The sequence below is a fragment of the Ursus maritimus genome, unplaced genomic scaffold, assembly GCF_017311325.1.
Source record: "Ursus maritimus isolate PB19 unplaced genomic scaffold, ASM1731132v1 scaffold_2, whole genome shotgun sequence".
Classification (NCBI taxonomy): domain Eukaryota; kingdom Metazoa; phylum Chordata; class Mammalia; order Carnivora; family Ursidae; genus Ursus; species Ursus maritimus.
The window spans coordinates 21,497,547-21,525,208 of record NW_024424452.1 but is presented as its reverse complement, the minus strand read 5'-3'; the positions used below and the strand labels follow the sequence as shown (position 1 = coordinate 21,525,208).

Genomic DNA, 27,662 nt, shown 5'->3' with positions numbered 1-27,662 from the left:
AGCCCCACCCCACGGGAGAGGGAGTGCAGAGGGAGAAACTTCAGCAGACTCAGCGCTGAGCTGAAGCCCAGAAGTGGGGCCTGATTCCACTCCCAGCCAAAAGCAAGAGCCTGATGCTTAACCGACTGCACCACCCAGATACTCCCCCTGGGGGGGGGGGCTGTTTTTTATTTCAGCTTTTTCTGTAAATTGACATCTCTGGGTTAAGTAAGATTTTTGTTCTTTGTCCTAAACTAACTTCACAGGATCTGAATTTGTGGGACAATGTCCTCTCTTCTCCATTGCACACATGCACGAATGCACACGTGCACACACACTCGTGTACATGCATGCACACGTGTACGTGCTTCCGTACAGGTCCACACATATACACGCGCACATGTTCACACGTGTGTGTACCACACACACAAGCACACAATGCACAGGTGCACATATGCACACTTCTGTCTGTGGGCAAGGACAAACACGCACCCCCTCTACCTGCCGTCTCTGCTGAGCCACACCACAAGCTCTGCCTGTCCAGGCTCTGGTGGGCAGAGTTCCCAAAAGGGACAGCCTCCAGGGATCCTCTCTGGATGCCCCCAGTGCCGCCCTCCCCTTCTAGTAGGAGCCAGGGTAATTAGGAAACGTGGCTGGCAGACGGGAGTGTCCTGGGTCCTATTTGTGTCCCACACACTTTCCAGGTCCAGTCTGGGGGATGAGTGTGTGCGTGTGCTGGAACACGTGCCAAGACCATCAACACTTTGGTGGAAAGCCTGAAAACAGCCAGCTGGGGAGAGGCTGGAATCAGGTGGTGCTTGCATTACCAGCCCAGGTCCACCGCTTCCTAGCTGGGGCAGTTCCCTCGCCCTGTGTGAGCCACAGCTTTCTCATCTGCACCAGGGGGGATGAGGACAGTGGCAACCACCCAAAACTGTGGAGGGCATCAATGGGATGATGAAACAAAACACTCACTCAGAGCACGTCAGCCCTCGGTAAGCAGGAAGTCTCATCCTGGACAGGGGAGACCTGGAGATGGTCCCTGGGTGGAGGTGACACTCCGAGTCACCACTGGGTCCGTCATACCTTGTGCACACCCCAATTCCAGGCTGATGATCCCGAGAGCTGAGTGGGCTGGAGGATGAGATTCCTGGGTGTTGAGCGCCAAGCTCAGCTCAGAGGCATCCAGAAGCATCAGGGCATCTGCAACAGGTGAACTGTGTTCCTGGCCTGGAGCAAGGGTGCAGCCGTGAAGTGAGTCAAGGTCCCCACCTTTGAGATATCAGAGACAGCAGAAGTTGCAGAGGCCCACTCTCTGTTTTACATTTTAGATTACTATCAAATTTTAAAAAGTGGGCGATGCCACATAAAACTCCGTATCTCTGGATCCTCTTGAGAAATCAGAAAAGCAGACAACTCTGGACCCAACATTCGGCTGCCCTCTTCGATGGGATGGGCACCCTCCCCACAGTCCCCACCTGGCCCATCCTCATTTGTAAAGAACAGGATACCACGAAACTTAATAACCTAGACTCACAGCCGGCTTCTACATCTCAGCTCTGCCACGGATCAGTGGTGTGGTCTCGGGAAAATTATTTAGCATTTTTTGTGACTCCCTTTCCTCAAAAGGTTATTTTAGGCATTAAATGAGTCAACAACCTAAGCCTCTTAAAACAGTGTTGTGGCGTGTGGTCCGCAGTGTTGATGATGCTGGTGCTCGTGCTGGTAATGGTGATGTTAGCTGCCCGGTCCCCGTGATAGCATAACTTGTACTCCGAAGTGCACCTGCCATAAATAAATGCTGTGGAAACAAAGGGAGGGAGGAAGAAAGAAAGGAAAGGAATGCTTTGAGCCCCTTTTGCAAATAAGATGCTGCCATCCTAGATATTTTTTCTTCCCAAAGACAGGAAGAGGACAGGTTTTCAGGGAAAGATACAAAGACGAGGGGATTCTAAGGTGGGTTTGGAAGGATAGATAGGAGCTTCTGTGGAGCCATAGATGAAGAAGGCTTTGCCCTACAGAGGAGACAGAAGAGGACCTTGAGATCACGATGAGGCTTATGGCACGAAAAGGGATGAACATTTTTTGCATACCTATTATGTGCAGGTGCTCTTAAAATCACCACCCCTGGGGGCCTCACAATGCGCCCAGGAACCAGGTCTGTGATCCCCATTTACTGATGAGTCAGAGGCTCAGGGAGGGTGAGCACTCAGAGAGGGTGGGTCAGTGGCAGAGCTGGGGTCAGACCCCAGATCTGTCTGATCCTAAAGCCCGTGCACCCTCTCTGAGCCTGGTTTCTCCTCGTAAAGTGGAGATAGTCCTACCAAAACCTACTGCACGGGTTTGTTGCGAGGATTAGATGAGAAAATTAATGCACAGACCTCAGCATGCGACCTGGCAGAGAGCAGTTGCTCTGTTATTTTCGTTGGAACAGAGCCTGTGTTTCTCCAGACCTCTCAGCCTCACTCATACCAGATGGGGGAGCCCAGGGAGCGAATGAATGACCTGGGCCAGCGAATCTCAAAGTGTGGCCCGTGGACCACAGACATGGGCATTGGCATCAGCGGGAGCTGGTAAGAAACTCAGATTCTCAGACCCACCCTAGACCTACTGAACCAGAGACTGGGGCTGGGGCCCTGTATTTTTACAAGATCTGCAGGTGATTCTATGTGTGCTGAAAAAATTCAGGATCACTGGCCTAGAGAAAAACTTCAAATGACACCCTTCAGCCAGATGCATCCACCTCCCGCTAGATGGTGAAAATTTTCTCCGCCGGAAAGGCCAAAGCTGCCGGATGTGTCCTAAGACAGAAGCGTGTCCCCCTCCGCGCCAGCCAGTTCCTGAGGGGCCTAGTGGAGTTTCCGGGGTTTTTATTCTTTGGAACTTGCTCTCCTTTCTTGTCTTGCAGCCTCTAGTCTGACCACCTTGAGGGTCTGGGGCAAGATTTGACTTTCAGAGGAACTGAAAGTGAAGGATACCCCAGGCAGCTGAGGACCCACCCCCTCCCCATAAAAAGCCTGTTATTAGACACCCTTCTGTGCCTGGGGGCCTTGGTGGGCCGTCCCTTCCCCCTGGGCCCCCATGAGAACATACGCCCAGGCAAGAGTCCTGAGGTCCTGAGCAATAGGGAATGATCTCAAGACTCAGCAGAAAGAACCATTAAGGAGGTCCCAGGTCAAGTGACAAGGAAGTAAGTCCAGGCTGGGGACAGTAATATACTGCAGAGGACCTCCAGTAGAGAAGTAGGCCCCCTCCATGTGTCCTTTTCGAAGCCCTGATTAAGAGTTATACGCAACTAATGAATCATCGAACTTTACATCGGAAACCGGGGATGTACTGTATGGTGACTAACATAATATAATAAAAAAACATTAAAAAAAAAAAAAGAGTGGAAGGCAGTACTGGGGCACCTGGGTGGCTCAGTCAGTTAAGCGTCTGCCTTCACCTCAGGTCATGCTCTCAGGGTCCTGGGATCAAGCCCCATGTCAGGCTCCCTGCTCAGTGGGCAGTCTTCTTCTCCCTTTTCTTCAGCCCCTCCCCCTACTCGTGCACGTTCTCTCTCTCTCAAATAAATAAACTATTTTTAAAAAAGTGGGAGGCAGTATAGCCTAATGGGTGAAAGTGTGGTCTTGCCTTAAAGATCGAAGTTGCTAGGTCTGCCTACTTAAAAATTAGTATTTCCTGGGGCACCTGGGTGGCACAGCGGTTGAGCGGCTGCCTTCGGCTCAGGGCGTGATCCTGGCGTTATGGGATCGAGCCCCACATCAGGCTCCTCCGCTTTGAGCCTGCTTCTTCCTCTCCCACTCCCCCTGCTTGTGTTCCCTCTCTCGCTGGCTGTCTCTTTCTCTGTCAAAATAAATAAATAAAATCTTAAAAAAAAATTAGTATTTCCTGTATGACCCAAACCAAAAGCACCCATAAGCCTACATATCAAATTAGTTAAAAAAAATATCTGTCCCTTCTATGGCAAAGAGTTAATTTCCTGGATAAAGAGCTCTTGCAAATCAAAGACCAAGCACCCCATCCAAAAATGAAAAAAAGAAAAGAGTAAAGGATATGATTTGGCTGTTCACATAAAAGGAAGTACGTAAAAAGAAGCATAAATTCAAACAGATGAGAAGGTGCTCAACCAGTGTTCAAAAAAAAAGAACTGCAGAGCCAGACCACCCTGATTCTGTTTCCCACCTGCCAGATCCCTGGGAAATACTCGGTGTTGGAAATGGGGGTGTGGGTAACCAGCACGCTTCAGTTCTGTCGGTGGGAGCACAAATTGGGGCACCCTCGGTGGGGGGAGTTAGGAAAACTGTCGATACTGAATAGGCCCATACCCCAGGGCTCTGCGATTTCACCTGCAGGAATTTACCCAGTGATATCTTCGCGTTGGGCACCGCATGTTAGAACAAAGATCGTGAGTGTTGTGCGTAAGAGGAAACAATTGGAAAGTAAACACCCATCAGTGGGAACACCACACAAGAAAGAGAATATGATGTAGCCATTCAGAAGAAAGCAGTAGCTCTTTATGAATGGATGTGGAATCATCTCCCAGATATATTGTGAAAAGGAAAATGCAGGATATGGAACAGTATATAGTATTCTACCATCTCTGTACATAGAGTCCCTTTACAAAAGGACAAGATAAGCATATATATGTAGGTATTTGTATATGCGCATTAAACCCTGGGGACACTTGGGAAGCCTGTGATAGTGGTAGACTTTGGGGAGGGAAGCAAGACGTAACTTTTCATTGCATACATTTGGTACTCTTTAGTTTTCCCCCCAAACTTCCATTATATTAGAGCGATAAACTCCAGCCACACAGGTCTTCTTCATCCTTATTTAAAACAAGCATAACATTAGAGAGAAGGTGAACTCCCTTTTTGACCACTCCCCAAATTCTGTATGTTTCCAAATAAAAAATGAATTACTGTTTTTAAAAGTAGGGTCTTTGATCACAAAAGAGCAAGTATTGTATGATTGCACGTACATAAGATACTTAGAAGAGGCAAATTCTAAGTATTTGGAGACAGATTAGAGGTTACCAGGGCTGAGGGGCAGGGGGAGTGGGCGCTAGTGTTTCATTGGGTCTGGGATGGTGCAAAAGTTCTGGAGATGGATAGTGGTGACGGTTGCCTGACAGCAACCTACTTAATGCCACTGAAATGTACACTTAAAAGTGGTTAAAATGGCAGGGGCACCTGGGTGGCTCAGTCAGAAGAGCGTGTGACTCTTGATCTCGGGGTCTTGAGTTCAAGCCCCACGTTGGGTGTAGAGATTACTTAAATAAATAAAAACTTAAGAGAAAATGATTAAAATGGCAAATTTTATGTTGTGTAGTTTGCCCCAATAGAAAAATTTATAGATGACTCAAAAAAAAAATAAGTCAGGGCTTTGATATCAGATTGCTTGGGTTCTAGTCCGTGGTTCCACCACTTCTGAGCTGTGAATAATCAAGTGTGTGTACTTCTCTGAGCCTGAGTTTTCCACCTGCAAATGGGGCTGTCCAGGAGTCATGGTTCACAGGAATCCTGCAAGGATTAAATGACTTTGTCCACACAAAGTGCTTGTTCTTCATCTCAGGGACTATCATAGGAGGTCAGGATGGGGAGAATAGGGAGGCTAGAATCAGCCACTGGACCAAATATCAAGACCAGCAGGTTCAGATGGGGACAGTGTCTAAGGAGTGTGTAAAAGCATCATCCATATTTTTATTTTGCTTTGTATTTGCAAAGCTAAAAAATCCTGTGTTTCCATAAGGTAAATTACAAAATATAAATGCAGAAGAAATCTTCTTAGCTGGTGGGAATACACAAAAGATGCAGTGATTCTTAGCCTGGGCCTGCTAACCTCCAGAGAGCAGAATCCCGGCTCTGTGCTTCTCCACTGTGTGATCTCAGGCAAGTTACTTAACCTCTCTGTGCTTCAGTTTTCTCAACTGGAAACTGGAGATGATAATAAGGATTGTGGGGGCTGGGGAGTCGGGCGCCTCTGGTGCCCCTGCAACAAACAGAGCCCTTTCCTTGCAGACTTCTAGAACAACCCAGGCAGCCTTGCTTCCTCCTGATGTGCCAGGGAGCTCATTCCTGAGCCCAGGTCTGGAAGGAAGACTAAGATCAGGGAAGTCTGGTGCACCCTCCTGCAGCATCTGGCTCTGCGGACATTGGGGCTACAAGACAACCTCCCCAGACCAGCTCCCCCGCCCTCTGCAGGCTGATTCCTGAAATTCCACTGTGGGTCTCTCACCTCTGTCTCCGTGTGGCGTTTGTTGATTTTCCTGGTTGAAAGGCACCACTCCCCACCCCAGGTAGGATCACCTTTGTCCCTCCTCATGGTCTGTGCTGCACTGAGGAGCTGGATGAGGGCTTTGTTTAGTTTGGTGAGAGAGACCACAAAGAACCTTTGCGGTCTGCGTCTGTGGGCCCGAAGGCTGCCTTTCAAGGCTTTAGAGATGGGGCATGGGGGAGCTTGGCACATGGGAGGTGCTCCCTAATGGAAGGAGGGGCCGTGTACTGGGCCAGAGGAGTCCTGGTTTACGCCAGGCTGTTTGGGGAGACAGTTCCTGTCCTCAAAGGTCCTCGAAGCGTGACCACTGAGGTTTACCCAGAGTCCTCGAGAGGCAGTTTGTTTAAGGGTTGAGTTTGGAAGTCAGACAGTTTGGCATTGGAGCTGGGCTGTGTGTGACCTTGAGCTTGATACTTAGCCCCTGAGCCCCAGTACTGGCCTGTGGACTGGGGACAGTAGCAGCTCCCGTGAGGGCTCTCTGTAAGCTAAGTGCACAGCACCTTAGCTCAGGGCCTTCGGGTCCCCCCGTCACCCGCCTCACCCTTCTCACTGCTCCAGTGAACTCCAGAAAGGCTGCACCATTCTGCGGGGCTTCGAGAGTGGAGGAGGGTGGGGCTGTGGGAGGAGAGGCCAGCCCTGAGAGGCCAGGAGGAGCACCTTCAGCTGGAGAACTCAGGGAAAGTTGAAAGATCAGAACTGGGCCTGGCTGTGTGTATCCAGGGAGGGGTGATGTTCAAGTGGAGAGCAGACTGGTTCGTTGCAACTCGCAGGCTGTTGGAACAGAAGCTGGTCTGACGCCTCTGACGCTAGATGACATGGGTGGCAGCCTGGCCCCGGGATGCTGGGCCTGGTGAGCAGGTCTCCCCCCAACACACATACAGAGGGCAGAACCTGGAGGAGTAGCGTGGTGGTTGGGGGGCAGTGGGAGAACAACATCTCCCAGCATTTAAGGAGTGTTTCCTGAATGCTACTACATTCATCCACAGGGATTTAAACTCCTAGAGCGCAAGGTTTTGTCTGTTTTCTTTACTGCTTCGCCACTGCCGCGGCGGGCCAGGCATTGGACCTACAGTGCTGAGCAAGCTACATCTCCCAGCTCCCAGGACCCTCCTCTGAGACTCCCTCTCCATCCTCGTGCCGACTCCCAAACTCCCACTGGGGCCCACCATTGGCTCGACGGGTGGGGCCGACTTCTTGTCGATCTTATGATCTAGTTGGCTGAACACCCCAGCCTAAAGACCGCTCCCCAAAGTCAGACAGCTCTCCAGAGCTTGTTGTTCCCTCGAGGTGTTGCCACTCCATCCAGGAACCATGTTGCTTTGCTTGCCTTACACACGGGGATGAACTGGCTTCAGTTTCTCTTCCAACATGTGTACATTCCATGCCAGGCTCATGCATTATTTCACAGAATTCTTTGAGCAGCCATAAAGGGTAGGTACACATCTTCTTCCCATTTGACCCCTGGAGACACCAGGTCTCTCACTGCATGATCTCATTCTATCTTTGCCACAATCCAGTGAAACAGGATGTATCGTTGTCTGTATTTTGCAGATAAGAAAATGGGCTCAGAGAGGTTAAGTAACTTGCCCAAGGTCACACAGAACTAGCAAATGGTGGGGCTGGGATTCAAACCGAAACAAACGATCTGACCACAGAGCCCACTCCGCTTTCCCTATCCTGCCTCTCCTGGGCTTCCAGGTGTTATTTGAGAAGTGGGTGCGGAGGAGGAGTGGAAATTTTTACTCCATGACTTGGTTCTTGAAGCCCTTGGCTCACCTGCAGCCAAGTGTAAGGTTTCAGCTGTTTGCTTCCCAGGAACTACCCTGGGTCACCGTGCGGGTAAGGATTCAAATCCCTCCCAGCAGAGAGGGGCCGCCCAGAGCCTAGCTTGCGTGTGGCTTTGACTCTTGGAGAAGCAGCCCCTTACCTTCCTGGGCACCCAATTCATAGCCTCTAAATTTCCCTGGAGTCCTGGCTTCCTCCTGCCCAGGGGCTGGGCCTATGTCCCAATGACTCAGTTCCAAAGCTTGGGCCCAAGGCCCAGAACAGCACGCTGGATTTTAGAGGTTTGCAGGAAATGAAGACTTAGCTGGAGAAAGGGGGCCAAGGGCCCTTTCCCCCTTTCTTGTCTTTGATTCATGCCTTTCACTTAGTATTTGAGGAGGAAGATGCTCACTTCATAAACTCCAGTGCAGTGGACCCTACTTTGTGGATTCAGGGCACAGGGAGCTCAGCTGACCCAGCACTCATAGAGTGCTGACATAGGACAGGTACAGCGAGCCACGTTTGGCCTGACTTAACTCATTTAATCTGCACAGTACCACTATCCAGTAAGTATATCATTGTTGTCACCATTGTCATCACTGTCATCACCTCCTTCATCGTCATCCCTGCCACCATTATCACCTTCATCACTGTCACCATCACCTTCATCACCATCATCTCCATCATCATCATCATCCCCATCATCCCCATCATCACCATCATCATCATCCCCATCATCACCTTCAACACCTTCATGACCATCAACATCACCTTCATTACCATCATCATCATCCCCATCATCACCAGCAGCAACATCATGGTCACCCACACGGCTTCCCAGACCCAAGGCCCAATATGCAGATGGGGAAACAGACCCAGAAGACATGACATATCCATCTCCTAGAAAGACGGTTAAGAGTTTGGGCTCCAAAGTCTGAAAGACCCAAATTTGATTCCTAGTTCTGACACCTAGTTGTGTGACTTTGAGCCAGATATCTAACCTCTCTGAACCTCAGAGTCCTTGTCTGTAAAACGAGGGTGATCACAGTTCCTGCCTCATGGGGTTGTGATGAATGTCACATGAGCTGGTGCAGGTAAGCCTTGGCACAGGTCCTGGCTCAGATCATAAAAGCAAAGCAAACATAGGGAAACACTCTGGTAAGGAGAGAGCTTGAGTGTTTGGCTAGGAGTTCCCAGCAGCCCTGGATGGTGAGGGGCAGGTGCTACCCAGCGTGAGAACGGGCAGTGGAGGGCCAGCTCAGGGCAACCTGGAGGCAGAACTGGAGGAGAATGGAGAAAGGAGGTCCTAGGAGGAACCAGCCACTTCCTGCTTCTGACCCAAAGCCTTCCCCAAAGCTGCCAGCCTGGCCCCTACCATCCATGGTGGCATATCCTGCTGGGCCCTAATCCCTTTTTGAAGATGTAGTTCTAGACTGCAGTAATAGTGAGCATCCAAGGTCAGTCCTGTGCCAAGCAACCGTGAGCATTTCCAAGGCTGCTGTGAACAGCTATGTGGGCTGTGTGCTCCACAACTCCATGGGTATCATTCACGTAGACTACTATGATTGATGCCACCTAGAGTTGTGCAGTACACAACCTGCACAGCTGTCTGGGGGCAGCTCTCTGAGCCTCCTTCTTCCTGGAGAGGGTGCAGAATCTCTCTTGGGTGCCCCAGGTCTGGCTGCAATTCAAGGCAGAGAAGATTGAGTGGTATCTAGATGCCATTTGAGATACAGAGAGACCACATGTGCTGCCTAAGGCTTGTCCTTGATACGATTGTGTCTGGCATTGTGGTGACTGGTGATGGTGATGGTTATTTCTTTTTAAAAGATTTTATTTATTTATTCGACAGAGATAGAGACAGCCAGTGGGAGAGGGAACACAAGCAGGGGGAGTGGGAGAGGAAGAAGCAGGCTCATAGCAGAGGAGCCTGATGTGGGGCTCGATCCCATAACGCTGGGATCACGTCCTGAGCAGAAGGCAGATGCTCAACCGCTGTGCCACCCAGGCGCCCCGATGGTGATGGTTATTGATTGTCCTTAACATAGATTATTGGGAGCCCGTAAAGCAAAGTGGTTATGAAAGCAGGCTCTGGAGTCAGACAGACATGGGTTCAGTTCTGCTCTGCTACTCTCACTGTGTGACTTTGGGTGAATCATCTGACTTCTCTGTGCCTCAGTCTCCTCATCTAAAAAACAGATATATAAAAAAAATAAAAAACGGGTGTCTAATAACATACATAGGCATGTACTAGTTCTCTGGCACAGAGCTGCTGTGAGGACACAAGATGACGTGGGCCAAGCTCTCCGCACGGTGCCTGCCATGCAGTTAAGTTGGTCACTACATGTTAAAACTCAGTGATGGCACCAGCCGGGGGGTGGGGCTTGGAGTCGCCCATTGGAAGGCAGCTCCCTGAAATCTTGCCAGGGTGATGAAGGATTGGGGGCCCGATCTGAAGTCTATGGCCCAGAGCCAGACCAAGCCAATACTTGACTGGGCCTTGTCAACACCACCTTTTCATAATCAAGTGCTCCTAAGGTTGCAGAGATTGTGTCGTCGGGGAGATCGTGTGGGAAAATGCCGGGAAGGAGAAGGCCTGCACTCCCGGCCTTCATGCCCTCCATTCATTCCTCTAGCCCAGGGGTCAGCCAACTATGGTCCCAAGACCTGGCTCGGCCCACCATCTGTCTCTGTGCAGCCCGTGACCTAAGAATGGTTTTTTTGTGGTTGAAAAAACCAAGAGAGGGGCACCTGGGTGGCTCAGTCGGTTAAGTGGCTGTCTCCTGATTTCGGCTCAGGTCATGATCTCGGGGTCGTGGGATCGCGCCCCACATTAGGGTCCGTGCTCAGCAGGGAGTCTGCTTGTCTCTCTCCCTCCGTTCCTCCCCCTGCTTATGCATGCTCTCTCTCTCAAATAAATAAAATCTTTAAAAAAGAAAAAAATCAAGAGAAAAGTAATATTCTATCAACGTGCAAATTAAATGAAATTGAAAGTGCAGCATTCATAAATAAAGTGTGTCGAAACACAGCCGCGCTCAACTGTTTCCTCTTACCTCTGGCTGCTTTTGCATTATCGTGGCTGCGCGGGGTAATTGTGACAGACCGTGAGAGCTTGAGCTAGTACTGCCTGGCCCTTTACTGCTGCAGCCTGACCATTCCCTAACTCTTGCTGCACACTGGAATTACCTGGGGAGCTTTTTAAGAGCGCTGGGCTCATGCCCCAGACCAAGGCTCTCAGGCAGTCTGGGGATGGGAATCAGGTGTCAGCGTGTCTCAAAGATCTACAGGTGATTCTGTTATGCAGCCACGTTTGAGAACCTCTGTCCCAGCCCTTCTTGAGTCCCTACTGTGTGTGCGCCCTTTGCCATGCCTGGGAGGCCTGTGAGCACGTTTGCACGCTGGCGCACCATGGGTCTCAGGCTGTGTGACCCACACAGTAATTTTTAAATTAGGCAGTTTCACTTAGGCATCTGGGTTTCCAGACGCTCTTGGAAAATGGGAAGATCTGGGCCTCCTGAGCTCACATTTCCCAATGGCAATAATCAGCTGGAGCTGATGTGACTTCATTTTTTGGGGCGTCACCTGCTTGGCCCCTGAAAGCATTTGAGCATGAGATTCCTTGGCTTACCGGTGGGGGACTCTGGCCAGCGCGTCTCAAATTTTAACACGCACGCACGTGCCCTGGGGTCTTGGCAAGTGCAGATTCTGATCCGGTACAGCAAGTGGGGCTGGAATGTTCATCTCTAACAAGCTGTGAAGAACGCTGATCGGGGGTCCTGGCGCTGTACTTTGAGTAGGAGGCTGAAGGCCTCCAGTCTCAGACTTCAGCATGGCCCAGAGTCTCCTGGGCGGCTGATCAAACCCAGAGATTCTGATTCAGGAGGTCTGGGGTGGGGCGTGAGGACTTGCCTTTCTAACCAGTTCCCAGGTGATTCGGCCGCCCCTGGTCTGGGACCAGACTCTAGGAGCCATTGTTCTCAGCTGTGCACTGTGTGGTGACCCATTGGTTCTCACCTGGGGTGAGGGTACTCCGAGGTCCCCCCGACCGGATGTTTGTTCCCTCTGAGGTCAGACTCCTTGACACTCAGCTGTTGCCAAGGGAATAAGGTCTTTGCTGACTTCTTTAGTCAATTGTCTCGTTGACCAGACCCAAGTGGCTTCCTCAAGTTCAAACCCACTATTTAAAGACATAGTGGGGGACCTGGAGACGGGAGAACTTTCTGTCCATGTGTTGCAAACCTCTTCCCCATTCCAAGGCGTTCTGATCTGTGCATCTTACCACAAAGGCCGCCTTCAGGGAGGTCTTGAATTAGATACCACGGGAGGGGGAGCCCTGCTCAAGCAGATCGGAGCCCCAGATATGGGGTATTGGGTGGGCCCAGGCCTTTAGCTCCAGGCCTCTAGCCACAGGCTGTGGCTGCTGTTGCTTCAGGGACATGGGCAGGGCCCTCTCTCTGGTCAGGCTGGACCCAGTGCCATCCGCCACGACTGCCTTGAATGAGAATGACCACCCAGGCCAGGGCCAGTTCCCTGAAGTCCTTGAACTTGAGAGGGCAGGCAGCCAGATCTGGATGGGTGAGCTTAAGAGGATGAGAGATTATGAATTATTTCACTCGCTTCCTGGACCCTCGAGAACAGGGACTCACTGACTGCAGGAGCTCTTTGCCTCCAGGAGCCAGAAACCCCTGCCTGCTGTCAGGCCCACGCAGAGCCTTCAAGTCCCATAGGACAGGACAGCACCCAGAGTGGCCCCTGCAGAGGGCAGGTGCACTGGGGAGCCTCAGACAGCCGCTGTGCAAACTCCAGCTCTCCACTCACCAGCCCGGCAACCTGGGGCAGTTGGCTGTGCTAAGGATGCTGCGATTCCTTGCAGGACTGACTTGAGGATTACAGGAGAAGGTGTGGGTAAAGTCCAGTGACCATTCCTGGCACACGTTAGGTGCTCAACCAAGGGGAGCTGCTATCATCAACATAATAGTAGATGTTAGTTGTGATCATTTAGTTATGTAAACCGTTCTGCCACCGTCTCCCTCCCATTTTCCTGCAGCCTGGCAGACAGAACCTTGCTTATGCTCAAACAAACAAAAAAAGCACCCATTTGGCAGCAACTGTATTCATTTTTACATTCATTTCCTATTTAAGTGCCTCCTGTGTGCGGCCACGGTTCCAGGTGGGTGCTGTCCAGTATAAATATAACACAAGCCACAAAATCTGAGCTACATAAACAACTTAAAAATTTTCTGAGAGCCATACTTTTTTAAAAAAGAAAAAAGACACAGGTGAAATTAATTTCTATATTTTATCAAGCCCATATATTCCAAGTATTGTCAACATGAACATGTCATCTGTATTTAGAATTACTAATGAGATTTTTAATTTAAAAAAAATTTTTTGAGATTTTATTTATTTATTTGACACAGAGAGAGAGGGGGGCAGGCAGAGGGAGAAGAAGGCTCCCGACTGAGCAGAGAGCCCAGTGTGGGGCTTGATCCCTGGACCCTGGGATCATGAGCTGAGCCAAAGGCAGACTTAACCGAGCCACACAGGCGCCCCTCATTTTTATGATTTAATCTGCACGCCAAACCCAATGATGTAGTACTAGTCTCTGCTTGTTTTACAGTTGGGACAGTCAGGGCACAGAGAGAAGTCAGTGCTACAGGGTCCCGCAGCAAGAAAGTGACAGAGCTGGGATTCAAACCCAGGCTCTTAATGACCCCATGCTGGAGGGAAGCGAGGGGAATAAAAGGGAAGCAAGGGGAATAAAAGGAGACATGTAGGTCGGGGCCATATCGTAAGTCATCGTCAAAGCCGGCGGAGAGTTTAGCCCTCCTTGCACAGACACCTGTGCAAGTTTCTGACAGGAATGGGACACAGACAGCTGAGCCTCCAGGAAGTGCGGTCCCAAAATGGAATCATTCATTTACCAAGCGAGGGAAACTCCCCTTCTAGCCCCTGTTCTTTCTAAAGCAGCCTCGCAAATAAGAATGTAACCTTAGCAGCCAACCCCACGTTTTCATCTTTCTTTCCCCTCATAATAGCCAACATTTAGTCAACACCATACCAAGGGCTTTACCAGCATTAATCTCATTGTAATCCCCACGGAAAAAAAAGCCCAGTGAAGGCAACACCGCCGCTGGCCCCATTTACAGATGAGACAACAGAGGCTCAGAGAGGTGATAGGATGTGTCCAAGACACCACCCAAGTCCACGGCAGGCTCACTCCAAAGCCCACCATTTTGATAATAATAGAATAATTTATGTGTCCCAAAGGGAACGAGAGAGAGCAGCTATAGAGCAGGACCTACTATGTGAGCCTCAAAATATTATCATATTGACATTACTTTGGGGACTATAGTTGGGAACACTGCATTTTATTCCCAGTGGAATAAGGAACCCCCACCTCCACCTCTACTCCCCGCACCCCTAGCACCTTCCAGGGCTGGGCGGGGACTGCCCACTCCAAGTTGCCTCCAGCCTTGGCAGGGAGAGAAGTAGGGAGCACATGAAACTGACCACATTCTTCCCTGCCAGCTGTCAACACACACCACCCACCCCGGGCAAGTGGCCACCGGCTTGGCTGTGGAGGGGCGGGGCTGTGGGCTCGTGGCCTCACCATTGGCACCCCCAAGTCATCCACCCCTTGGGACGAGGTGACACAGCTCCTGGCAGCCGGCCTGGTGGGAGAGGTGTTTTCTCATGTAACTGTGATCGTACAGGATAAAGGCTGGTGTAGCCAAGTCCTCAGCAATAAGGAAAGCAAACATAGCATTAAGACTCTGTCAACAAGAGTTTGGAAGACAGGAGCCATCCAGGATATGGAGGTTCTGAGGCTGCCACCTCCTCTAAAACCCATCTTTCGCTCACCCCCTCCCCAGGAGGAAAGGAAAGGTCTTCCTGTAGAACTTGGGGAAGAAAGGGTCAGGCTGCCAGAGACCCTGGGCAGATTTTCCTAATGGATAGAACAGCCCTCCCTTTGGGGGTTTATTCAATATTCTTGAATTAAAAAAAAAAAACTATAAGAAACAATTTTGGAGAATAGTTACAAATATTAGAACATAAGCTCAAGTGTACATCCAATCTGAACTTCCTAGCAAGCCTGCAGTGATCCCAACCAATCCAGAATCCCCCTCTCCTAGAGTTCCATCTACATTCTAGGAAGCCCACATTAAAAAAAGAAAAAAGAAAAAAAGAAAAAAAAAACCTTCCCTAATTCCCAATGCCCTAATTACCACTTTTCCTGACAATCGATCTTTCCACATACACAAGGGTCCGGCTTCTCATTTTTCACCTTCACAAGGGTGCAAGAGTCAGACACATTCGGTAGAACCCGTACTTGGAATTTTGAGTGTGGACCTTGTGCCGGGCTGGTGATCCGCAGTGCGATGGTCTCTCGTGGGGCTGGGCCGGGGCGGTAGCCGCAGCTTCCCGTCAACCACGAGATCCCGAGAGCAAAGAGTCAATATGCTTCAACCATCTACACCCCCACGACCAGCCTGTTTCTCAATTTCAGCATGGTATCCAATCAAGTACACAAGATATTCAACACTTTGTCATAAACCAGGCTCTGTGTTAAACGGCTTTGCCGAATTGCAGGCTCATGTCGGTGTTCCGAGTACCAGTAAGGCAGGCTAGGCTGGACTGTGATATTCAGGAGGTTAGGAGTATGAAATGCATTTTTTTAAACCTTTTTGTTTTGCTTTATTTTTTTAAAGATTTTATGTATTTATTTATTTGAGAGAGAGAGAAACAGCACGAGAGAGAGCGAGCACGAGCGGCTGTTGGGGCCAGAGGGAGAGGGAGAGGCAGGCTCTCCACTGAGCACGGAGACCAACATGGGGCTCAGTCCCAGGACCCCGAGGTCACGACCCTAGCTGAAGGCAGACACTTAACCCACTGAACCACCCAGGCCCCCCGAAGTGTATTAAATGAATTTTTGACTTAGAATATTTTCAACTTACCACGGGCTTATCAAGACATATCCCCAGTGTAAGTCGAGAAAGATCTGTAGTTATCATGTCGCCTTTATCAAGTAACATTCTCTCACAAGCCTTTTCCCATGTTGCTACAAAAAAAAAAATCATGTTCTCATTTATTATACAAGCAATATATGTTCATTATAAAAACATTGCAAAGCAGATTAAACTAAAAACATTCTTTTTTAATAACCCGGGCTCCTTCCACCCAAACATAATCACTGAAAACATTTTGGTTAATCTTATCCAAACTTTTTTTTCCTGTACACATAGTTACCATAATTAACCATCCTTAACAGCTCTCTAGTCTTTCATTGCGTGCCTGTACGGTAGTCTGTTCCATCCTTCTGCTCTGTTGTACATTTAGGTTTCCTTGCTGTGGGCATCTGTGTCCACACAGAGAAGCCAGGCAGTGAGAGTTTTGTCATTACAAAGGGTAATCCCCTTTGAAGCCCACCTGTGGTACCAGGTCACCAGGTGAGCAAGGAAATGACAAAGGAGGATCAGCAGGTCCTCCAAGATTTAGCATATTGGCCAAAGGCCAGATGAATGCTTGTTTCTCCTTTAAAAGGCCATTCAAGGGGGCGCGTGGGTGGCTCAGTCGGTTAAGGGTCTGCCTTCAGCTCAGGTCATGATCCTAGGATCCCAGGATCCCAGGTCCTGGGATCGAGTCCTGCATTGGGCTCCCCCATCTACTGTCTTAGAGTTTATGGTCTTCTGGTTGGAACGGCAGGACAAGTGTCAAGCTTCTCCTGGGATAGAGACCTTGTAGGAGAAACCTACAGAACGGGTTTTGTAAGAACACCCACCGCCTTGCACCACAGCTGGGGGGCTGTCTTTGAGTTGCAAACTGTGAGGTATTTTATCTAATCTGGTGAGTTTCCAGGCAAAGGAAGAGCCTTGCTGAGTCCGCCTCCCTGTGCAGTGTGGCGTGTGGAGATGGTTTTCAGATGGTGTGCCCACGAACATCTTTCATCTCAGCAGTAATTGTTTATGTTGAGGTGTATTAGGAAACATATATAATTAGTGACATCAGACCTGTGATTTTGTGGACACTCTGGCTTAGGACAAAGCTAAAGTAAGTGTTTAAGTAAAAACAAGAGTGAGTCAATGCTAAGAAAGATGGTGCCCAGGTACAAAGGCGGCACTCAACGCTTGAGCCCTTGTGCTTTGAGGAGTTCTTCCTGGGAACAGAGAGCCAGCCAGCCTTCCCCAGGTCCAGTTCTTGACCTGCCTTTGCTGCTAGAGCCTTCTGTCTTCAGAGACAGCTTTTCAGAGCTTTTTCATTCCTCCAGTGTAAGCTGGATCGAGAACCTGGAAGGTACTGGAAACAAATAGTCAGCACAGACGCATCATCCGAGTCCCTAAAACCCGCAAGCTAGTCTGGTCTGGTCTGGTCACTTTGGAACATGGAAGTCCTGTCCTGCAACCTCATGGTAACTGCCTCTGATGGTTTTGTCATCCGCACTATAAGTCGAGCGTTTCTTTTGGAAGTGAGATTTTTAAATGGATCTGTGTATTGGAGATTTCTTTGGACTTCGCATTATCACGTTGCCATGTGAAGGGGTCCCAGGGGTCTCCCGACCATTGTTGACGATCTTATTTATGTATGTGGGAGTCTTTAAAAAAAAAAAAAGGAATGTTTCTAGGCTTTTGACTCTAAGCTCTTGGCTGGAGCTGCTAAAGGGGACTCTTGGGAAGTGGGTGACAGATGGTCACCAGGAAGAAGGTCTCCAGGACTGGTCTGTGCCCTCAGGATGTACTGAAGTTCAAGGTTCCTCATCCTTGGGGCCATTTTCCTCTGTGACCTTTATAACTTTCACCATCAAAAATATGAGTTCCCATATCATTTGCATATCACCATGAAAAGTGGAATGCCGTTTGTGTGGTTGGCATCACAGGGCATACATTTACTTAATGGCTGCCATTTTCTTCCCATATTTGGAAAGCAATCATATTTTTTTCAGTTGCATGGGCCCTTGAAAGAATAGAAGCTTGTAAGAGCTGGTGCATTTAAGTTGCTGTGAACCAGGCATGGTTCTAGGCACCCTTGGAGGTAGGTGTCATACTGTCCCCAGTATTCAGACGAGAAAAGGGAGGCACAGACATGCCATGTAGCTTGCCCAAGTTTGCACAGTGCAGCTGGACTCAAACCCAAAGCTTGGCTCCAGCACCTATGTCCTGAGCCAGCAGCCTGTACAATCATCCCAGGTTCACTGATGGTTGGGGAGGAAAGCAGGTGTAAGCAGCCGTTCTTGGGGCCCTGGATGCCTTGTTACCACCATGAGTGTGGACAAAGCATTTCCTCCCAAATGCCTCTTTCTTTTGGAGGCTGTGATTGGTTTCTGTGTGGTGCCTAAGAGGCACGGGTGTATGGTGTGTGAGCTCTGAGCGGTGGGGTCTCTGGCGCCCTAGGCCTCCACAGAGCTGATGGGGGTGAGGGGTGCAGGGAGGACCTCAGTGATGGCTTCGGGTCTGGAGACCAGACCAGGTTTTCTAAGGACTCTGCTCCTTGCAAGGCGTGGTCCGTGTTCTGTACCAGCAGCAGCTCGAAGTGCTTATCTGACGCCATGACTCATCTTTCATCCCAGGACCAGCCAGACTGGCACAGCAAGGCCACTCGGAGCTGGCGGGTAGACAGGATGGAGGCTGGCATAGGGTTAGGGTGGAGAAGGTGGCAGGCCCTTGCCCCACACGCTTTGCCCACTCCCCAACGCTGGCTTCCATCCAGGGTCACTGCTCCGTTCTGAGCTCTCCTGGGCTGTGTTCAGTGCCTGCAACATCGGCCCACTGGGCTCCTCTCCTTTCCTAACACCCCAGAGCACAAGGTTCATGTCCTAATTGGTCTCTTCAGGAAAGATGGTTTCATTTTGCTTGGGGACACAGGGAGAGTGTCATCTGCAGGACACACATCCCAGAAGGTGTGGGGAGGAAACTGCATGGGGTGGGGTCCCCTGTCCCCCAGTTTGACGCAGCTGGCCTTCCACAGGGAGCCGCAGCCATTCTTTCCCAAGGTGGCTCAGAATTAGCAAGCAGGAAGGGATGCTGTATTCCAGGTCCAGGTTCGGCCTCTCCGCCTGCATCCTTGAGGGCAGGCACTGGCTCCGTGGAGGGTTGGAATGAATCTACACCACCACAAGGTCTGGGTTAAGCAAAGGGATTTATGGGGAAACCCACAAGGCCAAAGTCAGCAGAGCAGAAATGTTTATGATCCTGAGGTTCCCCACCATCCTGCAGGGAGGCATGCCAGGGCCAAGGCGCCTGCTGAGGTAGGGAGGGCTCTGGTCCAGAGGAGGGGCCCCCAGCCCCCTGGATCTTCCTTCATATGGGACAAGTGTGGAACGTGGCCTCGTCAGTGGCTGTGTACATGGCTGCTGGTGCTGGCCAGGCTGGATGTAGGTGCAGCTGTTACAGAAGTTGTCTGGAAAGCCACTTGCCAGCCGTTGGAGACTGTGGGGACCACTGGAAATCTGGGGACCGTGGGATTTCCCTGCCAGGGAAGGACCCAGGCCCGCAAGAAGCCGTCTGAGTGCCACTTCTCCAGTGGGCCATTTCTCTACAAATGACAGGCCTAGCAACCCAGGACAGCAATAATAATTCTGCTCCTTAAAACAACAATGATAACGATAGTAATTACAGTCACCATGTTTCAAGACTCACTATGTGCCAAGCACATGTACTTCCCACGCATTATCTCATTGAATTCTGACAATAACCTAGTAGGCACAGGTACTGTTATCCGCATTTTACAGATGAGAAAATTAAGACTTCGAGGGCCAACCTAATTATTGTCATGGATCGAGGCCCTCCCTTGAGAGACAGCAGAACCAGGCCCTAGCTGGGGTCTGACTGCCCTAACATAGGCCAAACCCTATGCCATCCACCCCCTGATGGGAATCTAAGTCACTTCTGGGTCCTTAACATCCAGCGTTTGCTGGCCTCCCCAGGGCTGTGGGATGCGCTTATCTGTGCCGTCAATGGGGATTCCTCACTGCCCTTTGAGGGTGCTCCCTGCCCTGTGGAATCCATCACCCCATCACAGAGTGAAACTACGGGATACCTACCAACCTGCCCCCGTGTCACCCCCAGATGCCACCCCACAATGTGGAGCAGTGACCCAAGGGTTTGCACCCCACCCACTCCCCAGCAGCCTGTCACTGGGCCCAGGGGGTCGTTTCCAGTTTGGGGGGATTACAGGGTTGCAAGCACTATCATTACAGTGAGCACGCACGTACACACACACACACGCGCGCACGCACGCACGCGTGAGCACACGCATACCCACACATTGCAGGCATGCACACCTGCATGCACCAAGAGTAGAACCACTGGGTCCCGGCTGTCACATTTTAAATGTTCTAGAGACTACCAAATACTCTCCAAATGACTACACCAGCTCCAACCCCAGTGACATGCAAAGGTGTGCTTTTCCCCAAAGCTTGGCTGATACACCTGGTGTTACAAAACACTTTAATCTCTGTGTATCTAATGCTGCCATACAGAATTTTTTTGACCGAACTCTAATCAGCATAAATTCTCAAATGTAATTGCTCTTTTTAATTTTTTTGGTTCTGTCCCTCTGGGCACGTAGGCTGTATAGAGGCAGGGATTAATTGATTTCTTTACTCGTTGTTTATTGCTAGAACAGTGCTGAGCACACAGTAGGGGCTTAGTAAATATTTATGGACTGAATAAACAAACAAACAGGTGAAACATTGACGCGATCCAAAATACAAAAGATGCAGAAGGAGTAACTCTGATTTCAAAAGCCTCCTTTCCCTTTCTGTGCCCCCCCACCCCGCCACCCAGTTCCCCTTCTTGAAGGCAATTCATGTTACTGCTTTCTTCTGTAGCCTCTCCAGCATAGGCTATGTCCACCCCAGTAAATGTCTCTATACTTCTATTTCCCTTCTTCTTTTTTTTTTTTTTTAACACAAATGCACATAGGCTTTATCTACTGTTCTGCCCTCTCTTTCTCACTTAACGATACACCTTGGGAGTATTCTCTGTCTCTGATCAGCTCAAATAAGACCATTGTGTCTCCCCTCCTGGAGGGGCCACTTTCTTATCCCCTCCATCAGTCACGCTGGTGTGATTTTATGGGAGGACCCCTAGATGTCGGTGTGCCGTAGCCTAGGGCAAATGGGGTGCATATGTACTCGTGGAGGAGGCGGCCGGCCCCACTGCTACGTTGCAAACTTCCTCAGCACCTGCCAGAGCGGGGGCAAGAAGTCAGGTGTCCCATCAACCCTGTCGGTAGAAGTGGCTGGAAGCCAGGTGACCTGGTTTCTGTATCCAGCTCTGCCTCTGACTGGCTTTGACGGTGGGTAAGTCCCTCTGGCTCTAGTTACCCTCTCTGTGAAATGGGCATAATTATGCCTGTCCCAACACACTTAAAAGGAGGGCATGAGGATATACGACAAAATCCTTCAGCCAGGTAGAAAACCACAGAGAATTTTCTAAAGGGTGATATGCAAGATGATTTTAAGTTCCTCTTTTGAGAGGGACTCTTTTTTAAAGAGCGAAATTATTTTAATAGGTATTAGGAAGATACAGCTAACACATCAAACTTATTTCACAAATACGGCATTGCAGTGGACTCATAGTATTGCTTAGGACAAGGCTGAATGTTTTTAAGCAAAAAAAAGTGAGTTCGGGTGATGTTATACGTTAAGTGAATAATGATCCTAGTGCTCCAGCAAGTTAGCAAACAGTGTGAGGGTGGGATGCAAATGGCTGATGTTTGGGAAATACTGAATTAACAAGTGGGGGGAGAAATAAAATCAAACTTACAGATACTTATATGGAGCCTGTTTTAAGGATGTCTTTCTACTTAATACAAACATATAGGACACAGTAAATCAGGTGCCAATAAACTTTTTCTGTAAAGGGCCTACTAGTTAATAGTTTACGTTTTGCTGGCCCTATATATAGTCTTTTTTTTTTTTTTTAACAACTCTTCAGAAACATAAAAACCATTCTTAGCCTCAGGTTCCATATAAAAACGGGCCTTGGGCTAGATTTTGAGCTGAAATTTGCAGATTCTTGCAGTAAATTAAGGAGCTTATGGAACATCATAGCTGCTAGGGCCCCCAATACAGGTAAAACAACCTGAATGGGACCCACGTATTAGTGACTCTTGTTTATTCATTTATTTTAAGATTTTACTTATTTGAGAGAGTGTGTGAGCAGGGGGAGGAGCAGAAGGACAAACAGACTCCCTGCTGAGCATGAAGCCTGACACAGGGCTCGAGCCCACAACCCTGAGATCATGACCTGAGCCAAAGGCAGACACTTTACCGACTGAGCCAGCCAGGCACCCTGACTCTTATTTATTAATAACATTAATGTTCTACTTACCTTCCCCCTTTTCCAGTGTTGTAATGAACTCATGGATTTTTATGCATTTAATATGTTTCAATTAATTGCATTTTTTAGAAGGTGCTCAAATTCTCCCATCTTTGCCAGTAAGGACCCCTTCAAGGAGTCCTTTTGACTGACCCCAGTAGTCTCTGAGACCTTCCTTTGCTTTCTGGTATAAAATATCCCAGGCTCAGCCTGTACGTTTGCTGCACCAAAACTGCCATCAGCCATTTCTCCCAGAAGCCCTGGTTCCTTTTCGTCGGAATGGTATTTAGAGACCAAAATCTGGGCACCTGGAATGCACCTAATATTTGCATTTATAAATAGAAACGATGCCCAGGGTATGTCCTGGCCCCTGGAGAGATTCCAACTGCTCCCCTAAAAGACCCTTTTCACCGTCTCCAGCCCGGTACATTGAACCCCATCCATGACTCCGATCCTGGCCAGGTGTTCAAGAACAATGAGTCAGTCATGTTCTGGGGCTGCCTGCCCTAGCGGAGGCAGAAACATGAAAGATTTCAATAACCAGAGTCAAATCCATTTTCAGGCCAACCTGCAATTAACTATGAAAATCCAGCTACCCAGAACTCTTATTCCCTGATAACCTTGGATAATTGAGGTTTTACTGCAAAAAATAAGTGCAGGGGATTTTAATAAGAGCATCTGACCTACAATTTACAGGGGTCATAAAGTCAGATGTCCACATAAGCCAAAGCAGGGAATTTTAAAAATGAGTAAAGATGAGCTGAGGAAAAGAAAATAGAGAATGGGGGGGGGGAGGGGATATGGGGTGGGCCAGGAAGCACATGCTCCATCTTAAGGAGGGAAGGGCTGCCACTATTCAGTTCGGGTAAAATGTTGCCACATGGGGACAACAGTCAGATATTTGTGATTTTTCAAAACATAAAAATCTAGATTTTTTAAGATATGAACTCTCATAATTGTGAAACAGCAATGGATTTAAGTGTTTCATTAGAACTTTAAATATGTTATATACAGTACCTCACCTCCATTTTAAATATAGTGTTTGAGGGACACCTGGGTGGCTCAGTCAGTTAAGCATCTGCCTTCTGCTCAGGTCATGATCCCGGGGTCCTGGGATCAAGTCCCATATCAGGCTTCTTGCTCAGCGGGGAGTCTGCTTCTCCCTCTGCCTGCCACTCCCCCTGCTTGTGCTCTCTTTCTCTCTCTGTCAAATAAATAAATAAAATCTTTAAATATATATATACATAGTGTTTGAAAAAAAAGCAATGTTTGGTGAGTTTTTACAAATGTATACATCCAACTCACCACCTTCTCACCCAGGACAGAGAATAGTTTCAATTCCCAAAAGTTCGCTTGTGTGCTTTTCTAGTCAATCCAGTATTTACCCCAGACCCAGGAATCACCGATCTGCTTTCTGTCCCTAGAGATTAGTATGTCTTTTCTAGGGCTTCATAAAAATGGAATCAGATGGTATGTACTCTTCTATGTCGTGCTTTTTAAACTCAGCATATTTCCTTTTTTTCTATCCACCCGTGTTGGTGTATGGATCAATAGTCAGTTCCTTTTTACTGGTGACTAGTATCCCATTGTATGGATGTGCCACAATTTATTTATTCACCTGCCGGTGGCTGTTTGACTTCTTTCCAGTTTGGGGTTATTAATGAATAAGCCTGCTATGAATAAATATGTGCAAGTCTTTGTGTGAACGTGTTTACATTCTCTTGGATAATTAAAAGTGGAATTGGCGGGTCATACGATAAATGTCCATTTAGCTTTCTGAGAAACTGCCGAACTGTACCATTTTGCATCCCAACCAGTTGGGGAGGAGAGGTCTAAATGGCTCCATGTTCTCGCTAACACTGGGAATTGTCCATCCTTCTAGGGGGTGGGAAATGGGGTCTCCCTGCGGTTTTGATTTACATTTCCCCATGACTAATTATGTTAACCATCTTTTCATGTGCTTATGGGCCATTCATGTATCTTCTTGTACGAAGCGTCTTTTCAAATGTTTTGTGCATTACTTTGTTAGGTTGTTTGTCTTCTTATTCGTTGTTAAGAATTCTTTATTCTGCGTACAAATTCTTTGTCAGACATACTACTTCAAGTGTTTTCTCCTAGAGTCCTGCTCTTTCGTTTTTTTAACAGTGTGTTTTGAAGAGCAGATTATTTTACTGTTTTAATAAAATACAACTTACAGGGTTTTTTTTTTCTTTCATGATTCATGATGTCAGTGTCCTATCTAAAAGAGCTTTGCCTACCCTAAGATTGCACAGATTTTCTCCTACACTTTGGATGTTTTATAGTTTTAGCTCTCGTGTTGAGGTCTCTGATCCATTTCAAGTTAATTTTTGTATGATGTGGGGTAGGAGTTGAGGTTCACTTTTTCTTACATGGACCATTCACTCCAGCATCTCTTGTTGAAAAGACAATCCTTTCTGCATTGAGTCAGCTTGGCACTCTGTAAATCTATGTCCTTACTCTCTCTTCTATTCCATTGATCAAGATGTCCATCATGACACCAATATCACACTGTTCTGATTATTGTACTTTATGCTACGTCTTGATATCAGATAGTGTATGCCCTTCAACTTTGTTCTTCCTTTTCAAAACTGGGTTTTTTTCCCTATCGTAGTTCTTTTGCTTTTTCATATAAAGTGGAGAATCAGCTTGTCAATTTCTGCAGAAAGTCGATGGTATTTTGATTAGGATTGAATCAATTCCAGAGATTAATTTAGGGTTGACATCTTAACAATATTGAGTCTTATGACCCATGAACATGGTATACCTTTCCATTAGGTTTTCTTTAATTTGAGTAATATTTTTTTTCTTTTTCTTTTTTTTGAGAGAGGGGGTGGGGAAGAGCAGAGGGAGAGAGAGAATTGTAAGCAGGCTCCACAGCCAGCTGAGAGCCTGACATGGGGCTTGATCTCACAACCCTGAGATCATGACCTGAGCTGAAATCAAGAGTCGGACCCTTAACTGAATGAGCCCCTCAAGCGCCCCTTAATTTGAGTAATATTTTTTTAAAACCACTAAGGATGACAAGACAATTAAATGGGGGAAAAGAATAGTCTTGCTGTTGGGACAAGTGGGTATCCACATGCCAAAGAATGAATTTGAACCTCACCCCACTGACAAAAATTAATTCAAACTAGGGGCACCTGACTGGCTCAGTTGGAGGAGTGTGTGACTCATGATCTCTGGGTTGTGAGTTTGAGCCCCACATTGGGTGTAGAGATTACTTAAATAAATAAAACTTTAAAAAAATTAATTCAAATTGGATCAAAGACCTAAATAGAAGAGGTAAAATTATAAAACCCTTAGAATAAATCAAAGGAATAAATCTTTATGACCTTGGATTATGCAGTGGATTCTTAGAGATGACACCAAAGCATGAGCAATCAAAGAAACAGACAAATTGGGCAGCATCAAAATTAAAAACTTTTGTGCTTTAAAGGAGGTAAAAAGATAGCCTCAGAATTGAATATTTTTGCAAATCCTATATCCACTAGAGGACTTCCATGGAATATATAAATAATTCGTACCACCTAATAATAAAAACACAACCCAATTAAAATATGATCAAAGCACCTGAATAGATATTTTTCCAAAGATATATTGGCCATATAGTGGCTATATTGGCCAAGAGCACGTGAAAAGATGGGCAACATCATTGGCTGTCAGGAAAATGCAAATAAAACTAGAATAAGATGTCCCTTCACCCCCACTAGGATGGCTAGAATGATTTTTTTTTTTTTTTTAGTGAATGATAACAAATGTTGGAAGAGGATGTGGAGAAATTGGAATCCTCGTACACTGCTAGTGGAATCTGAAAATAGTGCAGGCACTTCCGAAAACAGTGTGTCAGTTCTTCAAAAGGTGAAAACAAAGAATTACCATACGATTCAGTAGGTATATCCACTTGTAGGTATCTACCCAAGAGACATGAAAACGTATGTCCACACAAAGACGTGTACAGGATTGCTTATAGCAGTATTACTCCAAATAGCCAAAAACTTAAAACAATATTGATGATCATCAACTGATGCATGGATAAATAAAATGTGGTATATTCCATAATATGGAATATTCTTTGGCAATAAAAAGAAATGAAGTACGGATCCATGCTACAACATGGATGAGCCTGAAAGGCATAATGCTAAGAGAAAAAGACCAGTCACAAAAGACCACGTTAGGTTTGGTTCCATTTATATGAAATGTCCTGAAGAGGCAAATCTATCGACACAGACTGACCCTGGGGCTGGGAAGGGTGGAGGGAGAAATGAGGAGTGACCCTAATGGATACAGAGTTTTTCTTGGGGGGAGGGAGATGAAAATGCTTTAAAATGTATTGGGATGGTGGAGCAACTCTGTGAATATACTAAAATCCACCGAATTCTACACTCTAAATGGATGAGTGATAGGGTATGTGAATTATAGCTCCACAAAGTTGTTATTTCTAAATGAGAATAATAAAAATGAATACTGTGCCCACAATAAAAACCACTTTTGCAAACCCAAGACAGCTCCTAGGTCGCACGAGTTGCAACGTTTCATTCAGAAGGTTCAGAAGAACGGACCATAGGAAGAGCATTTGTGTGTCCCTTTGTCAAGATAATAGGTAAAGACATGCACCTGTGTTCCCAGTTGTCCTCTCACCAAGAGACTCAGTCAAATCTCAGGACAAACTTGTCTCCGAAAGCAAGTGTGTGTTTCCCCTTATAAGAAATCGGTTGTACACAACATTCATTGTTGTATTTGAGGCCAGGAACGTTTACCAACAGTTCGGGCCAAGGTGTTGACGCAGTCTGGGACTCTCTGAAGCATGACCGCCGCTTCCGAGTCCATGAGCGGACCCGATCTCCCCTTGGCTTGTTCGGATTGGTTTGAGCCATAAGCGGAGTTAAAGCTTTCTGCACAAGCTGTGTATACATTCCAAACACAGACCATCTATCACCTTGGGGGTGAAATCTGATGGGAACAACATAAAATTGTTTGCAGCACTGATTGAGTTTTACTTGGTTAATGGCCCAAAGGACCAAACGAGGTAGGAGATAAGCCGGTATATTCCACAGACTTCTGTCGTTCATTACTTCTCTCACAGTGTTTGCTGCGTGGCGTACTATTGTTCACTGGATCTTTTTCCTTAAACACATTTCCCGTTTTGTTTTTTAACTTAAGTGTATTTGTGAGCGGAAAGCGAAGGCCAGTATCTCTTACCATGAATAGGAGATCCTTCTTAAAAAGAAACCCCATCAGGGCGCCTGGGTGGCCCAGTCGGTTAAGTATCTGCCTTCAGCTCAGGTCATGATCTCAGGG

General features: G+C 47.8%; 1 long non-coding RNA gene across 1 annotated transcript; it reads right to left on the bottom strand.

Annotated features, from left to right (window-relative positions):
• LOC121103772 lies at positions 1-27,662 on the bottom strand. The gene is made up of 3 exons (XR_005836032.1): positions 27,564-27,662; positions 15,981-16,084; positions 1-1,251 (listed from the first exon to the last, which is right to left on the bottom strand). It is a non-coding gene; the product is annotated as an uncharacterized LOC121103772 (long non-coding RNA).